This window comes from Carassius gibelio, chromosome A23, assembly GCF_023724105.1.
Source record: "Carassius gibelio isolate Cgi1373 ecotype wild population from Czech Republic chromosome A23, carGib1.2-hapl.c, whole genome shotgun sequence".
In the NCBI taxonomy this organism is placed as follows: domain Eukaryota; kingdom Metazoa; phylum Chordata; class Actinopteri; order Cypriniformes; family Cyprinidae; genus Carassius; species Carassius gibelio.
This window is the reverse complement of record NC_068393.1, coordinates 3,966,577-3,986,479: the sequence shown is the minus strand read 5'-3', so window position 1 is coordinate 3,986,479 and position 19,903 is coordinate 3,966,577. Positions and strand designations below refer to the sequence as shown.

Genomic DNA, 19,903 nt, shown 5'->3' with positions numbered 1-19,903 from the left:
GCTTTTCATTTTTCATACAGCGTGGGCTGCTTGACAGGATGGACATCGCTGGCTCTTAAGAGCACGGGAGACACCGGCAGAGGTGATCATGGCTCAGCATGTCTGGGTTTATTTCCTAACGTCATCATCAGTCTAGGGTCTCCATCTGACTGGTGGTAACACAGAATGCACATGTACTACTCTGAGACATCTGTGAAAGAGCAGATGAAAGGTGAAGTCATTTTTATATATATATATATTGGGGTGTAACGGTACGTGTATTCGTACCGGACCGTTTCGGTACAGGGCTTTCGGTACGGTGTAAGTTAGTACCAAATGACCGAATGCAATGTTTTGTGCACAGAACATAGGTACATTTTCGTGTTTCCAAACGAAGATATATATATATATATATTCCCTTGGAAGTCTATAATATGTGGAGAAAGCTATGTGTTAGTGTACATCTCAATGGTAGTTGCTTGGCTGACACATGTAGGCCCTGGAGTATATGACCATGCTGCAATTTTTGGTCAATTCCAGGAAGAATTTACTGCCTGTCTCATCGCAGCTGAGAATAATTACTAGACAAGGACCTGGGACTGTGTGCTTCCATGTGATCCTTGGTAAAGCAGTGTCATCAGGACATAAGTGTTCTGTAGCTGACGAGTAATAGTCACATTGCATTTAACACTTTTTTGTGATTGACGGAAAAACCTATGTGGGTCCAATAAATGGGGGGAGCATCCTCACAAAAGAACTTTAAGTAGGCCACTAAAATTTCCTTGGGCCTGTATTTTGATCAACCCTTGGTTATAAGTTTAAGCTAGTGTAACTTCAAGCTAAATTACTGGCCTGACATGCTTGTTTTCGGTTTTGTGTTTAAATAATTTCTGTGCGTTCTAGTCCTCTCTGAACTGCCTCTGCTTGTGTCTCCATGAATCTACAAACTGAGAAAAGCTTCCTGGTTATACTGTGCATTTGAAAAAGCAACACACGTCAGACATCTTCCCTTGTAATGACTGAACCTGCTGTCCAACAAAAGAGAACACGTTTTTACTCCACAACATCAGGCAAATATTAAATAACTTCCATTTGTGATCTGATGTGGTTTCTTATCACCGAATGAGGCAGAAAGTATATTCTATACTGTAATAATGTTGATGAGCAATGGATTATAAATATACTTAATTGCTATGAAAATACCCATGATGGCTTGAAGAACACAAATAAACTATATATAATCACAGTCGAGTGTTTGTTGTCTTCAGTTTAAGCGTTTCTATCTTTTTATTCAGTCACAGTGACAGCGGGATGTCTTTTTCCACATGAGGGATTTCCTGAAGCGTCATGAGCTCTATTACTTCCGTGATGCATATGCAGAGATTCATATTCTGAACTCAGATATGACTGAAACAGACTTTACAAGTGTTTATAGTACTCAACAATGGCCAATCCATCCTATTTTAGGTAAAAATTGGAAAAATTATACTTCTCTGAAAATATATTTGAAGTAGACATATGATAAATAAATAAAAAATCACCAGTGTTCATAAGTGTCCAGGAGATTTTTGTTAATTTGTTTTTAAAAAAATCACATATTACATAACAAAAACAAAACAAAAACATAATGTGTGAAGCCATCAGAACCGAACCAAACCGAAAATAAGTACACATGGTATGTTTATAGGTTTGTATATATGTGACGTAGGCAGAGGTAACTTTCATAGCAATTTGTAACTATTTTGTGTTTCATGTTTCAGTGAGCTGGTGATAATTCATATGAGGGTTGAAATGTGAAAGTTGTTTGTGTAAATGTGAGTGTTATGTGTAAACTATGAGGGGTTTACAGAAAGATGACACCTGCAAATATGTTGTTTTGTGTAACTGTGTAACAGTGTAAAAGCCAAACAAAATAAACCAATTCCCAAGACTGATGATTCACAAAGCCATTCTGATTATATGCTATAATGCCCTGGAGATCCACAGTGTTTCTCATCCTTTAATTTAGCACAGGCTTTGAAACAGGACGATCTAATAGGGCCTCTTCATTTGGATGACAGGTTTAGCAGCAGTGAGTAATAGCAGCAGAGCATGTTCACTGGTTAAGACCAAGTGATGCGTGGGTTAAAGTAATGCACAGTTCTTACCTTACCTACCCCATCTGATTCTTGCTCTTCCCCACACCTCTCTTTTTCTGCTCTAATCTCGTTTTCTTCAGTGTCATTCACACTGAATGAAAATCACAAAGAGCTTGAATGTCTGTAAGGCTGTCACAGGAGACGAACAATACATTTTGTCAAGTCAAGTCAAGTCACCTTTATTTATATAGCGCTTTAAACAAAATACATTGCGTCAAAGCAACTGAACAACATTCATTTGGAAAACAGTGTGTCAATAATGCAAAATGATAGTTAAAGGCAGTTCATCATTGAATTCAGTGATGTCATCTCTGTTCAGTTTAAATAGTGTCTGTGCATTTATTTGCAATCAAGTCAATGATATCGCTGTAGATGAAGTGACCCCAACTAAGCAAGCCAGAGGCGACAGCGGCAAGGAACCGAAACTCCATCGGTGACAGAATGGAGAAAAAAACCTTGGGAGAAACCAGGCTCAGTTGGGGGGTCAGTTCTCCTCTGACCAGACGAAACCAGTAGTTCAATTCCAGGCTGCAGCAAAGTCAGATTGTGCAGAAGAATCATCTGTTTCCTGTGGTCTTGTCCTGGTGCTCCTCTGAGACAAGGTCTTTACAGGGGATCTGTATCTGGGGCTCTAGTTGTCCTGGTCTCCGCTGTCTTTCAGGGATGTAGAGGTCCTTTCTAGGTGCTGATCCACCATCTGGTCTGGATACGTACTGGATCCGGGTGACTGCAGTGACCCTCTGATCTGGACACAGACTGGATCTGGTGGCTACAGTGACCTCGGAATAAGAGAGAAACAGACAAATATTGGCGTAGATGCCAATCTTCTAATGATGTGAATTTTTTTTTTTTTTTTTTTTTTTTTTTTTTGTGAAATTATTTTGTCAAAAGAAATATTCATGTAACAAGTAAGAATAAGACCGAATACAAAAATCACCTCCACTACACTATCGGGTTGTTACCAAGGTTTATTAATACCAAGTGATTTTTAGTGCAGGTGCAGTTCTGGGGAGATGGTAGGTGGTCCAAAACCCTCATCCCTTTGAAATTATCAGACTTTAGGTGTGAGTTTTACCCATTGTTTGACCCACAAGCATAACAAGTAACAGCACACCTGTTATCGACAAACCACAATTAGATGGTGCAGTATGAGAAAAGGCTTAATTACATGAAACATTTTTTTCTTTTCTTTTTTCTGCCACACTTTGTAGTCTGGAGGAGTCAACACTAGCTGCCAAAAGTCCAAGCCAGTCAGCAAATTTGGACAGACAGTGTTAAAAAGTTTCACAGGAAATCACATAGTGCACAGACTCTGGAATTTGGGCCAAAGTTTAAAACATGTTTTCATGGTTCTTGCATACTGTGTAGTCAACACCATTAATAATTTGCTATTTTGTCATTAGAACTAATAGAACTTTTTGGACTGAAATAGTGCATGGTTAAATGTGAATGAATCCACACATAATTATATAGCAATATGTTACAAGCTAATTATTGCAAGCTAACACAATATGTTCAAATAAACTGTTTTGTTTCTAACCCCTTCTTTGCATTATTTAACTACACCCTCCCTCCTTTTCTCTTGCTTTTTTACTCTCTCCTTCTCTTTGGTGACTCTAGTGGTCTGGTCAAGCGTGGTGATCCATCTCTGTCAGTACGCTAAAATGATAAAGCCAATTAAATGAGACGGGTAATTGCCCTGGATCCCAGCAGAGCCTCAAAAGAGCAGCGGGTGTGGAACAGGAATCTGAGGCCAACCCATGGGACCCGTGGAGCTGGTCATGGAGCAGGGGAGAGACCAATGGGTGCAGAGATGTGATATGTAATTTTAACCTCTACTGATCACAACTGGCCTCTATTGGGAAGAACTGGATACACAGAGTAGCACATGTACACCACATACTCAGACATAGACGTGGACCCAATCTAGTTACAGGCTTTTTCAGAACTAACCACAATGGAAGATAGGTCCCCATTAATTAGGTTTCCATGCTATTATTAGACACTCTTGTTGACAAGACGAATAGTTGTGTTCATTCACTGTAATTAATTTAGCTACTTTATTCTTTCATTGGTGAGCAGAAAACTTCAAAAATGGAGTATGAAAAAGTTCAGAACACAATGCAACTATACATACACATAGTGCACATGGACTGCAAAACACAGTGTGCCATAAATGCCATGGTATTTACATATATTAGTCCATTAATTTGAACTAATGGACTTTGATGTGGCGTCCCTTAATAATTATAAATCCACCACCAACTTGTTTTTTTCTTGATAATTATGCAAATTGTGTTCATCCTTGCAGCACATGACAGCATTTACTTGCTGGTGTTTTATGGGACTTGTTATTGGAGACAGGTACAACAGTCATGGACTCATATGAACTACTTCTATTAAGATAGACCATTATCCAGGAAACTGTGGTGGCACCAATTTGCACAGATGGAGTTAAATGAACTGCAGTATGTGCATTCGATGATGCCAGATTTGACTTGGTAGTTGTAGACCAGGGGTGCAAAACTCTGGTCACAGCCCTGCACAGTTCAGCTTTAACCCTAATTAAATGCACCTGATCTAGCTAATCAAATCCTTCAGGCCTATTTTAAAACGACATGGTATATGTGTTGGAGCAGAGTTGGCACCAAACTTTGCAGGGCTGTTACCCTCCATGAGTTTTTCACCCCTGGTGTAGACTCTACATCGTCTGGAGCAGGGGTGTCGAGTCCTGCCCCTGGATAACCAACTTCCAACCGAATTTAGCTCCAGCCCTAATTAAATACACTTGAATCAGCTAATAAAGGTCTTCAAGACTACTAAACTTTCAAGCTGATATGTGGGACCAAAGCTCTGCAGGAAATTGGCCCTCTAGAAGTAGGATCAGAAACCCTTTCTGGGACGAGAGGTTGGAGGTGGAATATCCTTCTGAAAGTTTTCATAATGTTTGATGACAGCTAAATAATCCTTAAGATTAATAAGAAACCCCTTCTTAAGCATCAGAAGGGCAATTTTCCAAAAAAAGGTTCATAAGGCAAAGTAGATCGTGGAAGCATTGCCACCATTGTCTCTAAAATCCAGCTCACGATGCTTTTGAGAAACGCTGCCCAGAACAACAAAGGAAGTCATTCTGAGCTAGAGCAACTTCTACAGCAGCATTTCCACCTGTCAACCTCACAAAGTGTCAGTTCTTTGCCCAGCTGTTCGTGCAAACCCAACCCAGCAGCCTAACTAACAGGCACTGATCCATTTCATAAGTAGCTCCTTGACCATTATCAAACTAGCAAATAAAACAAGGAGTTTGCCAACAATGCCTGCTGTTTTGTTAACAAGATTTATAGCATGGGTGAGCCAAAATGCCTATGCACATGCTGTATCACAATGTCTCTTCCCCCTGCTTAAAAATAATAACAACAATAATAGCAATAATAAAAGCTAGCCATTGATCCTCCGCCGTAACCTCCTTGGTCATTTCCTAGCACTGCTCGCTGTTGACTTATTGTAAAGTAGCAGCGTGCCAAAGAAATAATTAGAGTCTTTTGTTGCCCCCATTGTTGTTGGAAATGTAATTATGAAAGATGAAACACAGCTTTCAATGAGATTGCTGTAAAATAGCATAATTAATATGGGGTTTTGTGTGAACAATTCCACTTTATGGCGGTCCCTGCGTTGCCAGCGAAATTAATTAAGAGTGCCAGGATTTATGAGAGAGGTGCCAGAATGAAAAGAATTAATCGGAGATGGAAGATGGATGGGTACTAGAAAATGATGACGCCCAAGCGCAGGCTAACAGCTAACTGCTTTAGGGGCGAGCTTCGGGGGATGGCCAAGACGCCACTGACGCAATTACACTCCTCTCACCAACAGCTGCACCAGGCCCAGAATTGGGTAATTTTTTTGGCTGTTGCTCTTCTTTTTTAATCCGACCATCAAAACCCACCATTGCCCACCCCTTCTACTCTAAATAATCCAAACTAGACAATTACTCTTGCATGTCTCTGATGTACCGCGATGTATAATTATATGTTTTTATTACACTAGTTGCAGTGATTTATTTTAATCCATTTATTTTTTCACCGTACACTCTTTTTAATCACAGTTTTGAATGCTCTATATCCCATTGTAATTAGTTTGACAAATATGCAAACGACACAGAATATATTTCAAGTAAATCGGTGTCATGACTGAACTAATCACTACATTAAGACAAACTTCACCTCAGATCATTTGAGAAGGTTTTCTACTGTACGATCAGGGTTCTGTAGTGATGGAGAAAGTTACTTTTAAAAGTAATGCATTAAAATATTTGTCTCCTCCAACACTTGAGATCTCTTACACCCAAACCAGAGATTTCAACTAGTTACACTACTTCAAATAGTAAGAAAAAAGCACAATTTTAATGATAAAGAGAATAGCTAGTCACTTCTGGTTGGGTGTTCAGAGGAGGTAGGAGGGGTCTTTAACTGACCCTAGCATTGCAGTTCTTGACACTCTTCATCACAGCCAGTGGAAGCATATTTCTTGACCTCTCCTCCTCACAGATTAACCGAAGCGCAGACACATATAGCAGATTATTAGGCCCTTCAGTGCACCGGTGCCCTGAGCTGATGGGAGGCTAGCCAGAGAGCTGTGATAGTCTTAATGGAAGACTAATTGGCCAACTCCTCTGTCCCAGACCCGTGCCATGATGTCTCAGAAAAAGACAAGCAAAGGGACACTGGGTGCGCAGTGTATGTGTGTACGTATGTGGAGGGGTGTATGCATCACAGTAATTAGCCCCCCTACACTCAGACAAGATAAATGAAGTGTTGGTAAGTGCCTGGCTACGAAGCCTTTGATTGGACAGGTAGAGCGGGAGTGTCTGTGACCACCAGAGCATGTCCAGCCCTTGTAATTAACTACACACCACCCAGCCGGGCGTTTAAGACAACACTCCCAGTACGGAGGTTCCCTTACAAATTGGCTTCCATTGTCAGCCTCGTAGAGTGATTATGAAATATTGTTTAATTTGTTGGGCAGCAGAGTCTGGAGTTGATTTTGATGAATCACACGTTTTTATTTCATCATAGGTTTATTGTCTTGTGGTAAGAGACCCAGCACCAGGGGGTTAGACTTGTGCTGTGTGGTGCTGAGAAAAACAGAGTGGGAAGACTGAGAAGACTGAGAAGGGGACGTGTTTGTTCAAATAACTCAAAGACAACTCATCCTACTAGTCATCTTAATGGGACACCTTAATTTCAGAGCTCCTCGGTTACAAAGTCTACTGCAGAGAGCTTAAAACGCATGAACAATGGTGGCAGAAGAGCTTATATAGGCAGATGGATGGCTTAATAAAAAACTGAACTTTGTAATAAATAAATAAAACTATACTTTATTTGGCATGGATTTAGAAAAGAACTATGCTTGCTCAAGCTTAAGTTTACATGTTTTCTGTGTGCAGTTACAACTTTAGTCATTTAATAAGTGAGATTTGTCAACAACAACAATAGTCATTTCAACAGTCTATAAATAAATAAAAAAAAAATCATGAAATCTAGATTTGACAATAATGCAAGATACCTTAGGAAACCATAATTGAAAATACATTATGAAACTATAAAGACTATAACTACATTGCAAGTCCAACGAACAATTTATATAAAGGTGTTTATTTATTTTGCATGGATTCAGACTATTTTATTCATACAAAAAAAAAAAAAAAAAAAAAAACATTTTTAAAACTCCACCCCTTCAGTGGAGCAAGAGCAGATTTTACAATATAAATGTGCCACATTTATTTTAGTAAAATACGTGACATAGTGTGTTGGTCCATACAACTTATGCAATATGTTTTAAATCTTCTGAAGCCACAATAAGCGAAGCCACAATAGTTTAACTCATGGGGAAGAAAATATTTTAAGTTAGTCAGTTGCTCTAGTTCACAATACTAATATGAATGTTTCAGTCTTGAAATGATCTGATCTGGTTTTTGAGTTTCTCCCTATCTTTGTGTTTTATTTACATTTTACTGTGCTTTTGCAGTGCAAGTGCTTTCAATGCAGTTTTTGCAATACAAAAAGAAGAAGTAGTATTGGTTAAGAACCTGTAGAGCTATATAGGGCTACTGTACTTTTTAATTGCTAGATGGATTGCTGACCATCTAGCCTCTTGTCTGTGGTACCTAGAGCAACCGATACTGTGATAGTGACATCATTGTGCCACCTCTCTAATTTCCAATAACTAAATCAGGACAGTTAATCACCTCTCCAATTATTCTGGCTTGTTTTACATGGACTTGCACAAGCATTGACTCGTATCCAGCCTCGGATCTGCCATGACATCATGATCATGCAGAAATCGTTCTATCCCAAGCGGCACTTGTGGCGATAACGTCAACCGATAACTAACCATACGATCACTGTTGGAGCTCTTGTCAAAGATCGTTTGAAGAAGCAGAAGGGTATCAGGTTGAGCTTATTGAGTTATGTCATGACCTGTTCAGTATTCAATATTCAAAAAGCGTGCTTGGTTTCCGTTAATGTAATATTCACGAGCAATCAGGTCCTGATGATATGCATCTCCATCGATTTGTATGATAACACAGTGAGGAGCTTTCAAATCATAGTAGGCAACAACACTTAATGCACATAAATACAGTGTTGGGTCTGCTAATGTATGGCTTATATAAATACAGTGGGACACGCCAGGCACCACACTGAACATCTGGGATTTGTTCCTTTCAAGCTGAAAATGAAAACAAAGTTTGGATTTGACCAAAAAAACAACAACTTTATGGTTGCACTTTATTTTACAGTACGTGTACTAACATGTACTTATAGTGTACTTACAGTGTATTTATCTAAGAAAGTTCTGGTAACACAAGGTAAACTACAAGGGGTAGGGTTAGGTTTAGGGTTAGTACCTAGTTATTACATAGTTATTGTAATTACTATAATAAGTACATAGTATGTACATGAGGAACAGGACTGTAAAATAAAGTGCTACCAACTTTATTTATAGATTCTTGTCACTAGTCAACTTGTCTTTGTGCAAAATCATTTTCCCGTCCATTGACAATCACAACAGGTATGATAACTGCACTTTGGTTATGGGGCATATGATGGAGGACATTTCATTCTGAGTCATAAAGAAGCAAACACACACACACACACACACACACACATAAATCCTCAGATCTTCTCCGTGTGATGTAGCAGGTGTGATATGATAGAACTGATGGATGATGGAAACAGAATCAGATTTGATTTAGTCAAACAAGGGGTTTGGTTGATCGGACTGGGGTGCTGATGGGGGTTCATTTATCAAAGTAAAACAATTACCAGTCGATAGTGCTTTTCAATTTGTAAGAATCAAAGATCACAGTGAGGCGCCTTGTTTTTCGTTCCTTCTTGTCCTTCTCTGTGACAAAAAGACATATTAAACCTTCCCATATACATTTGTTATCTTGTAATTTAATGTTTGTCCATGTTCTTTACAGGAGTTTCTTACCTGAAAAATGCAGATTCAGAATTATTTACTCACTGTCATGCCATTCCAAAAACTAAGAAGTATTGAAAATATACCAGTATGAATTGGCGATGAAAAAAGCTAAATAAAATCAACAAAAGTGGTCCATACAACACGTTATATTCCAAGTCTTCTGAACTCTGAATAGCTTGAATTCTGTAGTTCGTAGGAAAAACCTGGAATACATTCACTGAAAGTCTTGAAATAATGCTTTCCATATTTTCTTTTTTAGATCCTTTAAAGTAATCAGTTGATCAAGTTTGCAGATCTGAATGTTTTGTTATGAATCAGACTGCTCTGAGCGACATTTCCCAAAGTCACCGTAATTCACTATTAGCCTACGTAAGTCATAGAAACTATTCCCACCAATGGATTCTAGCATCTATTAAGGCTTGCAGTCCTTTTGGGAAATGCAACCCAGTCCTTGAGTTCACTTCAGTGATCCAGTTGCAATTGAGAAAAACTGAGATAAATGTAGGTCTGTTACTCACTCAAATGGTATGACTTTACAAACGCTTATGTAGTCTAGAAATATAGAGCATAAGTCTTATGGACAACATTTATCATACATTTATTGTGTTTTTTGGTTTTGTTTATTTGTTTGTTTTTTATCTTGAAAGTTTAAGAGTCTGATTATTGTAATTGCATGGACAAGTGAGACTAATACCTCACATATACCCTTGATTGTTATATTCAGAAGCAAAATATAGTATATACACACTAAACTTTGAAGTAAATAAAAATTTATTTATGTCCAAATGATATACTAAGCAAGCAGAGCACACTGTGTGCAGTGTAAAAGTTTAGGAATCTGCTATTGAAAATCAAGTATTGATGGAACAATGTTGGGGGATGTGTCCTGTTTAATAGTTTTGGTGGTTTCAGCTTTTACTGCAGAATACTGTATCCCACAACACAATTTATCATTTAAATCATAATTTAATCATTTAAAATATTGCTTATTACTTATAAAGCCCTGAATGGTTTAGCACCTCAGTATTTGAATGAGCTCCTTTTACATTATACTCCTCTACGTCCGCTACGTTCTCAAAACTCAGGCAATTTGATAATACCTAGAATATCAAAATCAACTGCGGGCGGCAGATCCTTTTCCTATTTGGCGCCTAAACTCTGTAATAACCTACCTAACATTGTTCGGGAGGCAGACACACTCTTGCAGTTTAAATCTAGATTAAAGACCCATCTCTTTAACCTGGCATACACATAACATACTAATGTGCTTCTAATATCCAAATCCGTTAAAGGATTTTTAGGCTGCATTAATTAGGTAAACCAGAACCGGAAACACTTCACATAACACCCGATGTACTTGCTACATCATTAGAAGAATGGCATCTACGCTAATATTAGTCTGTTTCTCTCTTGTTCCGAGGTCACCGTAGCCACCAGATCCAGTCTGTATCCAGATCAGAGGGTCACTGCAGTCGCCCGGATCCAGTACGTATCCAGACCAGATGGTGGATCAGCACCTAGAAAGGACCTCTACATCCCTGAAAGACAGCGGAGACCAGGACAACTAGAGCCCCAGATACAGATCCCCTGTAAAGACCTTGTGTCAGAGGACCACCAGGACAAGACCACAGGAAACAGATGATTCTTCTGCACAATCTGACTTTGCTGCAGCCTGGAATTGAACTACTGGTTTCGTCTGGTCAGAGGAGAACTGGCCCCCAACTGAGCCTGGTTTCTCCCAAGGTTTTTTTCTCCATTCTGTCACCGATGAAGTTTCCGTTCCTTGCCGCTGTCGTCTCTGGCTTGCTTAGTTGGGGTCACTTCATCTACAGTGATATCGTTGACTTAATTGGAAATAAATGAATAGACACTATTTAAAATTAAAAGAGATGACATCACTGAATTCAATGATGAACTGCCTTTAACTATCATTTTGCATTATTGACACACTGTTTTCCTAATGAATGTTGTTCAGTTGTGTTGACGCAATGTATTTTGTTTAAAGCGCTATATAAGTACGCAAATTGTGGACCCACCTATACTAACACGCTCTTTAAATAACAAAGAAAAAACATTGCTCCAGACTTTAGACCAGGTCTAATTTCAGCTCCTTAAAAAATAGCAATGTGCTTGAACACACCTCTTTTTTAGACTAGCACGCCAATGGGCTCACAAATGATCGCAAATGCATTTGCTAATTAAACGACGTGGTGCTGGATGGGAAAATGCGAACAGCGCCGGACTGAAACTAGCAAACACACTTGTATGACAGGGCCCTTCATTTGTGAAATGAACATTACTTGGACACATTCACTTCTGATAACAGATCACTCTAAATTGTAATGAAGACACATGAATTGTCTGTAAAGCTGCTTTGAAACAGTGTGTATTGTGAAAAGCACTATACACATAAATTTGCATTTTAAACTAAATTTAATTAAAACATTATATTGTTGACTATTTTTTTAAATAGTAGACGCTGTACATAGAGTACGCAGGGTTCCCGAAGAATAGTTAAACTGCAGTCTTTCTGTTTAGCGGCTGTGGATTTATACAGCCACAAAATGAGTATCATTTCACCGTTTGTGCTTATGAACACATACACATATATGTAAACATGTCTGAATTCAGGGATATCGTCATGGGCAACATGCACACATGAAATACATTTCTGAAATGAATATGAAAATGTGATGTTCATAAACTGCAAGGGTTCAGCTGGGAAAACTCTGAAAGGGTGCCAGCATCAATTCTAGCTTGTAATATTTCCAGTGCAGTGTATTTCACCCAGTCACTGGTCCATCAGCAGTAATATGCTGTTAATCATCGCGTGACTGTTATTGGCACGGAGTTAAAGTGCACAGCCAGAGCACTGCTCCTGACGACCCATCCAGGAATTAATAAATCTAAACAGGACGACAAACGCATGCCTGTATGCAAATAGACACTAACAGCAGCACACACGTCTTTAAGCACAAAGGCCGGTGTAAGCATACATTTCCCCCCACTGTGACTCCAAAGACATATAGCCCATAAAAATGCCAGACTTGTTAACATATATGTTTCTAGCACAATCAAATCCATTTTCTCTAAGTAGCCATAAATGTGTTTGCTTTTAAAAGGCCCCTGTTGCCCTCCCTGGCCTCCTCCAGCTTGGAAACAAGGGTCACAACTCTTTTCTGATATCTTTCGATTCATGTTAACCACCACTTTCCAAAACAAGATATGGCAAATGTAAATTTTTAGCGAGGTTTTTGGGGACTACAGGACAATATCTCATTAATCACTGTTTCCCAAGAAGCCCCTCGACAAAGAGAGCGAGGGGGGGAGTGGATCAGTGGCCCAGCAGGGGGGTAAGATCCAGAAACCTGCCTCTGTTCAACCCCAGGCACGGGGCTGCCCTTTGGGTCTGTGGCACTACGACACACAAGAACAGGCTTGTACCTACAATAACTGTGTGTTCTGAGGATGAACTATTGATGTTGCTCTTGTGAAATGATCAAACTCATCATCCTAATATCATTCTGAATTGTTCGTACCCCTGTTCCTCATTATCATGCAGTAGCTTGAGTTTTCAAGGGGAGGTGCAGGGACACCAATTGAAGTTGATATGTCTCCTACTGTGGCTGATTGTAATTGTAATTGACTAGAACAATTCTTTACATATGAAGCTTCTGTAGACCAGCCCCGGCCCTGTTTGGGACGAGCCTCGTGATCCATCTCTTTCATGGGAGATGGCACTTTGCCCCGAAATCCAGTTAATATTCAATGGCTCATTAAAAATAGATTGAGGGGCTATAAAAAAGGAAAGAATGAGAGAAAATCAGGCACATTTGAGAGCACAAAATCCCAGCATTTATTTTTAATTATTCTTTATGTCTCAAATTCGACTGGTGGGCTCCCCTGGTCCTCATTCTTAGCCTCCAGGATATAGACAGATTAAACATTAGGACAAAAAGGTCATAAAGGGTGAATCATAGCAATTCTATGCTGGATTGGTCCAGGGGGACCATCGCTCATTTCCACTGAAATATTGAAGAGCTTCTTAGTGCACTCAAAGACACCAGAGAAAGTGCCAGGATTGACAAGGTTTAGAGCATCTTATTTTACACCCAGTTTGTTGGTCAACAACCAAGATTTTCTGGCTGATGCCTCTACACCACAGGTGCTGGATTCACACTCTGAGGCAGCATAAAAATGCAGAGAGCGAACCCTCACTCCGGGCTACCGCTGTACCATCCAGATCAGCACAGAGACAGTGCAAACACAATTTCTCTAATGTAATTTGTGGAATGAAGCAAAACCCCAGACCTGTCATCGAGACTCAGCTCAGAGCCAGAAAATACAGACTGACAGATGATAGATTCATGGGTTTGTGCAATCAGACAGCTCCTACACCCCCACAAACTCATGCCTTCCCAACACCACCCCTCGCCCCCACCGCCTCTTATGTCAAATGGGCAAAAATTAATACATTATTAACTCACCAGAAGAGGTCAGGTCATCTCATCATGGCTAATCAAGTCAGGCGAGGCATGCATGACTTCAGCAATTCGGAGAATGGACTTGTCTCTCCACAGAACCAATGCTCTTCCTTGAGGAATTTGCCCCAATTAAGGGTCCGAACCCCTCAATTTTTAAACTTCCACACTTGATTGATCACTCCACCGATTGAATCAGTGAACTTGAAGAGCTGAAACTCAAATGCACGTGCAGAAGGTGATGACCTCAATAATAACTTAAATTGGAAATGTACAAAAATGTTTCTACCTGCGTAACCTCTGTAAATGTATTGGTCCCTTCCAATAATCAATGTTTTAGAGTGAGGGAGGTTTGAAGACAAGTGCAGTGCTACTTATAATTTACACAATAAATAAATAAATAAAACATAAATCTCCTTTGCATTTCCCGTTCTTTTGCAAAAACAGCATATGGACGAGTGTACCATTTAGCACTGGATCGATTTCTGTTGTAACACTGTGAAAATCCTTTATCGTCGAAGTTCAACTGTTATCCCTGACATACAGTATATGCACATCCACATTAGCACACTTTCTAAGCATTGGGAAAACTGAAGCATGTAGAGAAAGTTTTAAAACATAAACCGAAAATTGTATAACTGCAGTCAGTATACCCTACACAAATAGTGTCACATACAGTATACCTAATTTAAAATAAACCTGAAACAGCGTTAATCTATTCCATAATCCAACACACTTTTGAGTGGATCCATCTTCTAGCAGAGAAAAAAAAAACCTTAGGGCAGTACTTGAGTTTATCCATCCGGAATTAATTGGTTGGTCAACAGTGTCTGTTTCTTGGCAGAATGGATCCAGGTAGTTGGAGGGGATGGGTTTGTGATGTGAGTCATGCTATGATGTTGCTTGATTTCACCTTCAAACATCATGTCTAGTCAACACTGAGAATGGCACGTGCCTGACTCTATCCTCCGTTCATCTGCTATTAACACGCTATCAGATCCCTGACCTCCACCCACGCTGCCCCTGTTACAGATACACGGGCAAGCCACGGATCACCAGCAGATGGGTGCAGTCAAAGCATTGGCAGGTGAGTGGGCGAAGGTGGGAACGGCCAGGACGCACTCTGCCAGTGAGTAGGAAGCCAACGGGTTAAAATTTAACCAGGCCCTTTCCAGCCGTGATCCCCCAACCCTGTGTTAAAGACGGCCATGATGGATAGCCTCTGTCACAGTGTTCAGTAAAGGGTCTGGGGCTCAGTGGGGACAGGGCCTCAATCTGAAATCCCTGTTCCTATCTGGACAAGCAAAAGTAATGGTGGAACGGCCTCCAAAAATGTGATGAAAGATTGATGGACAAAAATTTAACATGGAATATGTGCTCCCTGAATTTTATATTTCCAACAAAAAAAAACAAAAAAATGGTTGACTCCTTCGTCTTTTATCTTTTCTTAAATGCACACAGTGTATGCATGTATTTATTTATTTAACAAATGTATATTTTACAGGATTTGTCAAAATTACAGCTTGATTGATGATACACAACAAAATATAAAATGTATATTATTTTTATAATTAATATTTATTTGTTCTCCTGACACTGTTGTCTTGGCATAAAAAAATAAATAAAAATAAATAAAGAATTACTATTTATGCACATATATAAAATAATATATTTTATTACTTTTATTTAAAAATATATATTATTATTACTTTATTAAGGGTGTAATACAAAATGTATGATCAAATTTAAATACATTGTTTTCACACAGTGTTGTATGTATGTGTATGATTATAGTTTATCACAGTTTAATGAAAAGTTGTTTTAAAAAAAATGCATTGTTTAAAGAAATGCATAAAAAAATCTAAAAAAGTAGCTAAAAATGTATATTGGTATTTTTTGAGGTGTGCATGAAATCTTCAAAAAACAAAACAATATAACATATAATAAATAAAAAATAATTTCAGTGAAATTAAAAATAAATAAATAAATCAAGCCCTGGGACAAAGTGCCCATAGTTGAAGAAACATTTGAAATGCAATGACATTTCTTCCTCTGTCCCTAAAATTCATACTTGCGTACAATCTTTTAAGCATAGGTCAACTGGAAAGTGTTGTTCGGAGGTAGTGTTTGTGCCCAGAGGGCTTGTTGGGAGCAGGAAAGAGTGAGAGAGAGAGGTAAAAAGAAATATCCACAAACCCCTTTTGCTTTTCTATGTGCCCTGCGTGGGACAAGTCCATGTAGACTCATCCATCAAGTGGACCCAAATACACTGTTGACGTGAGGTTAACAACTTGACACTGACAGCAAGTCAGGCATGGCTGTGGAGTGAGGAAAGGCTGAGATGGAAGTGGTGATCTATCTAGAAATAAACAGGTAGAAACACTGAGCACCCAATCAAGTCTTACTACCTTACTTTTAAATCTTGATTTCCATTTCTTTGAGCTGTGCTACATGATATATGCCACTGAGAATGGGTTCAGCTGAGGAGGTAAAAGCAGGAGTTGGACATGGGTGCTCTGACATCTGGAGGCCCAAAACACAGAGGTAAAAATCTTTTTAATCCAATCCCTGCTGCTTCTATAAAATGAGATGTGGTTTCAAAGGCAGGCCCAGTTTTTAATTGCACTTAAAGCAGAATGTCAGAACATCAATCTTGATGAGTAGATCTGCATCCCCACTCTCCCCGGTCAATTTATCACCATTCACGCCTACACACACACACACACACACAAACTCATCCATTTCACCATCCCATATGCAGATTTCCCATGAACCCCCTTCAGCCCCTAAGTCTCCATCACCACCTGCATACTGCAATCTTCAGTCACCCAGTCATGTTCAGAGGCCCTTGAGCTAAAGAATCAAATCAGAACATGCTGAAAAGCTTTCCTGGTTAGTCTAGACTGGTTTATGCTGATTACTTGCTGGTTTAATGCTGACATAGGTGCCAGACTCTCAAAAAACCTGGTTGCAACACAACATACTGTGTTGTAAAATGGAGATTTCACATTGTACTGTGCAGTTCCACATCCAGGTGTGAGTATCTGTTTAGGTATTTCACTCTGGTGCTGCAACTGCGTCCACAGTCCGCAGGACTTTCAGGGTGTGTGTGAGCTGTGGACACAGCAAGGAGTCTTTCTGTTGGAAGATCAAGCTATTGTGAATGTGGATCCAGACTGAGACACCTTCTGGAGCATTATTCGCCTCTACCAGCATACACTGTTTTTTGGATGCTGGTGCCTCATTCAAGTTTCTAAAGCAGTTTAACTAGCAAGCTTCTGTACACAAAACAAAATTAGCTTTATGCGGCACTTGCAAATAGTGTGGGTGAATTACAGGAATTTTTCAGTTTTAAGTATTACATACCACCCAGTAATATAGTATATTGTATTATTATTAGTATTATTATTATTGTTGTTATTATTATTATTATTATTATTTATTTATTTATTTTTCAGTGGATTATTTAGCCATTTTCAATAAATCAGTCTCAATCATGGCATAATGAACCTTTCTGGAGTTCAGGAGTGGAAAAACACCTTAAAATTTGTCAAGTCAAGTCACTGTTGTTTATATAGAACATTAAACTATACAGGTTGTGACAAAGCAACTGAAAAGCAGTGTGTCAATAATGCAAAAAGGCAATTCAACATTGAATTCAGTGATGTCATCATCCAGCTCAGTTCATTTTAAATAGTATCTGTATGATTAAATAGTACGAAATCGCTGGAAATTAAGTGTACTCAACTAAGCAAGTCAGAGGCACAACAGTGGCAATTCAATTAAATTCAAGTTTATTTGTATAGCGCTTTTTACAATACAAATCATTACAAAGCAACTTTACAGAAAATTAAGTCTACAATATTTAGTAGTAGCTTATAAGTGGTGACTGTCAGTTTATGTGCATATGACAGGAATTTTCTTAAAAATTAATACTAGACGTAGTCAACCGGACGATGAACACTATTAACAGCAATTATTATGTGTTTGCATAGTAAGTAGCAATATTTGTTAGTTCTGGTGTTGTTTCAGGGTTAGCATCACCTGAGGTTCTCTGAGGGTCAGCATCATCTCATCTCAGGTGTTCTGGATCAAGATTGGAGCTTGTGTAAATCCTAGTAACATCAAAACAGAGAAACAAATAGAGACATTATTAGCATAGTTGTTGTTCCAACAAACTAAAATTAATTATTTTAACCCAAGCTAAAGAATAAGAATGCACATTTCATCAGATACATCTGCAGTCACAAATTATGAGATGCATTAATCGAATGCTTGTTGAAAGAGATGTGTTTTTAATCTAGATTTAAACAGAGGGAGTGTGTCTGGACCCCGAACATTATCAGGAAGGCTATTCCAGGGTTTGGGAGCCAAATGTGAAAAAGCTCTACCTCCTTTAGGGGACTTTGCTATCCTAGGAACTACCAAAAGTCCAGTTTTTTTTTTGTGACCTTAGGGAGCGTGATGGGTTGTAGCGTGGTAGAAGGCTAGTTAGGTATGCAGGAGCTAAACCATTTATGGCCTTTTAGGTAAATTGTAATAATTTGTAGCTGATACAGAACTTAATAGGTAGCTAGTGCAGAGACTGTAAAATTTGGGGTAATATGATAATATTTTCTTGACCTGGTAAGGACTCTAGCTGCTGTATTTTGGACTACCTGTAGCTTGTTTATTGAAGAAGCAGGACAACCACCTAGAAGTGCATTACAATAGTCCAGTCTAGAGGTCATAAAGATATATAGTTGAGTATCATCAGCATAACAGTGGAAACTAATCCTGTTCAATTATTAATAATATTACCAAGGGGCAACATGTAAATTGAAAATAGAAGAGGACCTAGGACAGATCTTTGTGGCACTCCATATTTTACTGGTGATAAATGAGATGACGGGATCCGGGTGACTGCAGTGACCCTCTGATCTGGACACAGACTGGATCTGGTGGCTACGGTGACCTCGGAACAAGAGAGAAACAGACAAATATTAGCGTAGATGCCATACTTCTAATGATGTAGCAAGTACATAGGGTGTTATGGGAAGTTTTCATGGTTTTGCAGCCTATATATTTTTTTAACAGATTTGAAAATCAGAAAGGTTTTAGTGTGTCATGTGTTAGCCAGATTAAAGAGATGGGTCTTTAATCTAGATTTAAAATTAGTGTCACTGCCTCCCGAACAATGTTATGTTGGTTATTCCAGAGTTTAGGCACTAAATAGGAAAAGGATCTGCCGCCCGCAGTTGATTTTGATAGTTTAGGTATTATCGAATTGCCTGAGTTTTGAGAATGCAGCAGATGTGGAGGACTATACTATAGCTTGTTCAAATAATGAGGGGCTAAACCATTCAGGTCTTTATAAGTAATAAGCAAGATTTTAAATCTGTATGAGGTTTGATAGGGAGCTAGTGCAGTGTGGACAGGACCGGGCTAATATGGTCATACTTCCTGGTTCTAGTAAGAACTCTAGCTGTCGCATTTTGGACTAACTGGAGTTTGTTTATTGAGCGTGCAGAACCATCACCCAATAAAGCATTACAATAATCTAACCTTGAGGTCAGAAACGCATGGATTAACTCATTTGACATCGAGAGCATAGGTCATAATTTAGATACATGATGATGTCTCCCAAGGGTAACGTAAAGTCTGAAAAGTAACGGCCCTAGTACTGAGCCTTGAGGTACTCATTACTGCACTTCTGATCGATATGATACCTCTTCATTCACTGCAACGAACTGATGGCGGTCATATAAACATGATTTAAACCATGCTAATGCACTTCCATTAACGCCAACAAAGCTGGAGAGCAGTCTCAGTATTATGATACGGTCT

The 19,903-nt window shown here is 39.0% G+C and overlaps 1 long non-coding RNA gene across 1 annotated transcript; it reads right to left on the bottom strand.

Annotated features, from left to right (window-relative positions):
* Positions 1–2,292: 2,292 nt before the first annotated feature.
* Positions 2,293–19,607, bottom strand: LOC127944722 (uncharacterized). Its single transcript, XR_008150409.1, has 2 exons — positions 19,032–19,607; positions 2,293–2,896 (listed from the first exon to the last, which is right to left on the bottom strand). It is a non-coding gene; the product is annotated as an uncharacterized LOC127944722 (long non-coding RNA).
* Between the last annotated feature and the right edge of the window lie 296 nt (positions 19,608–19,903).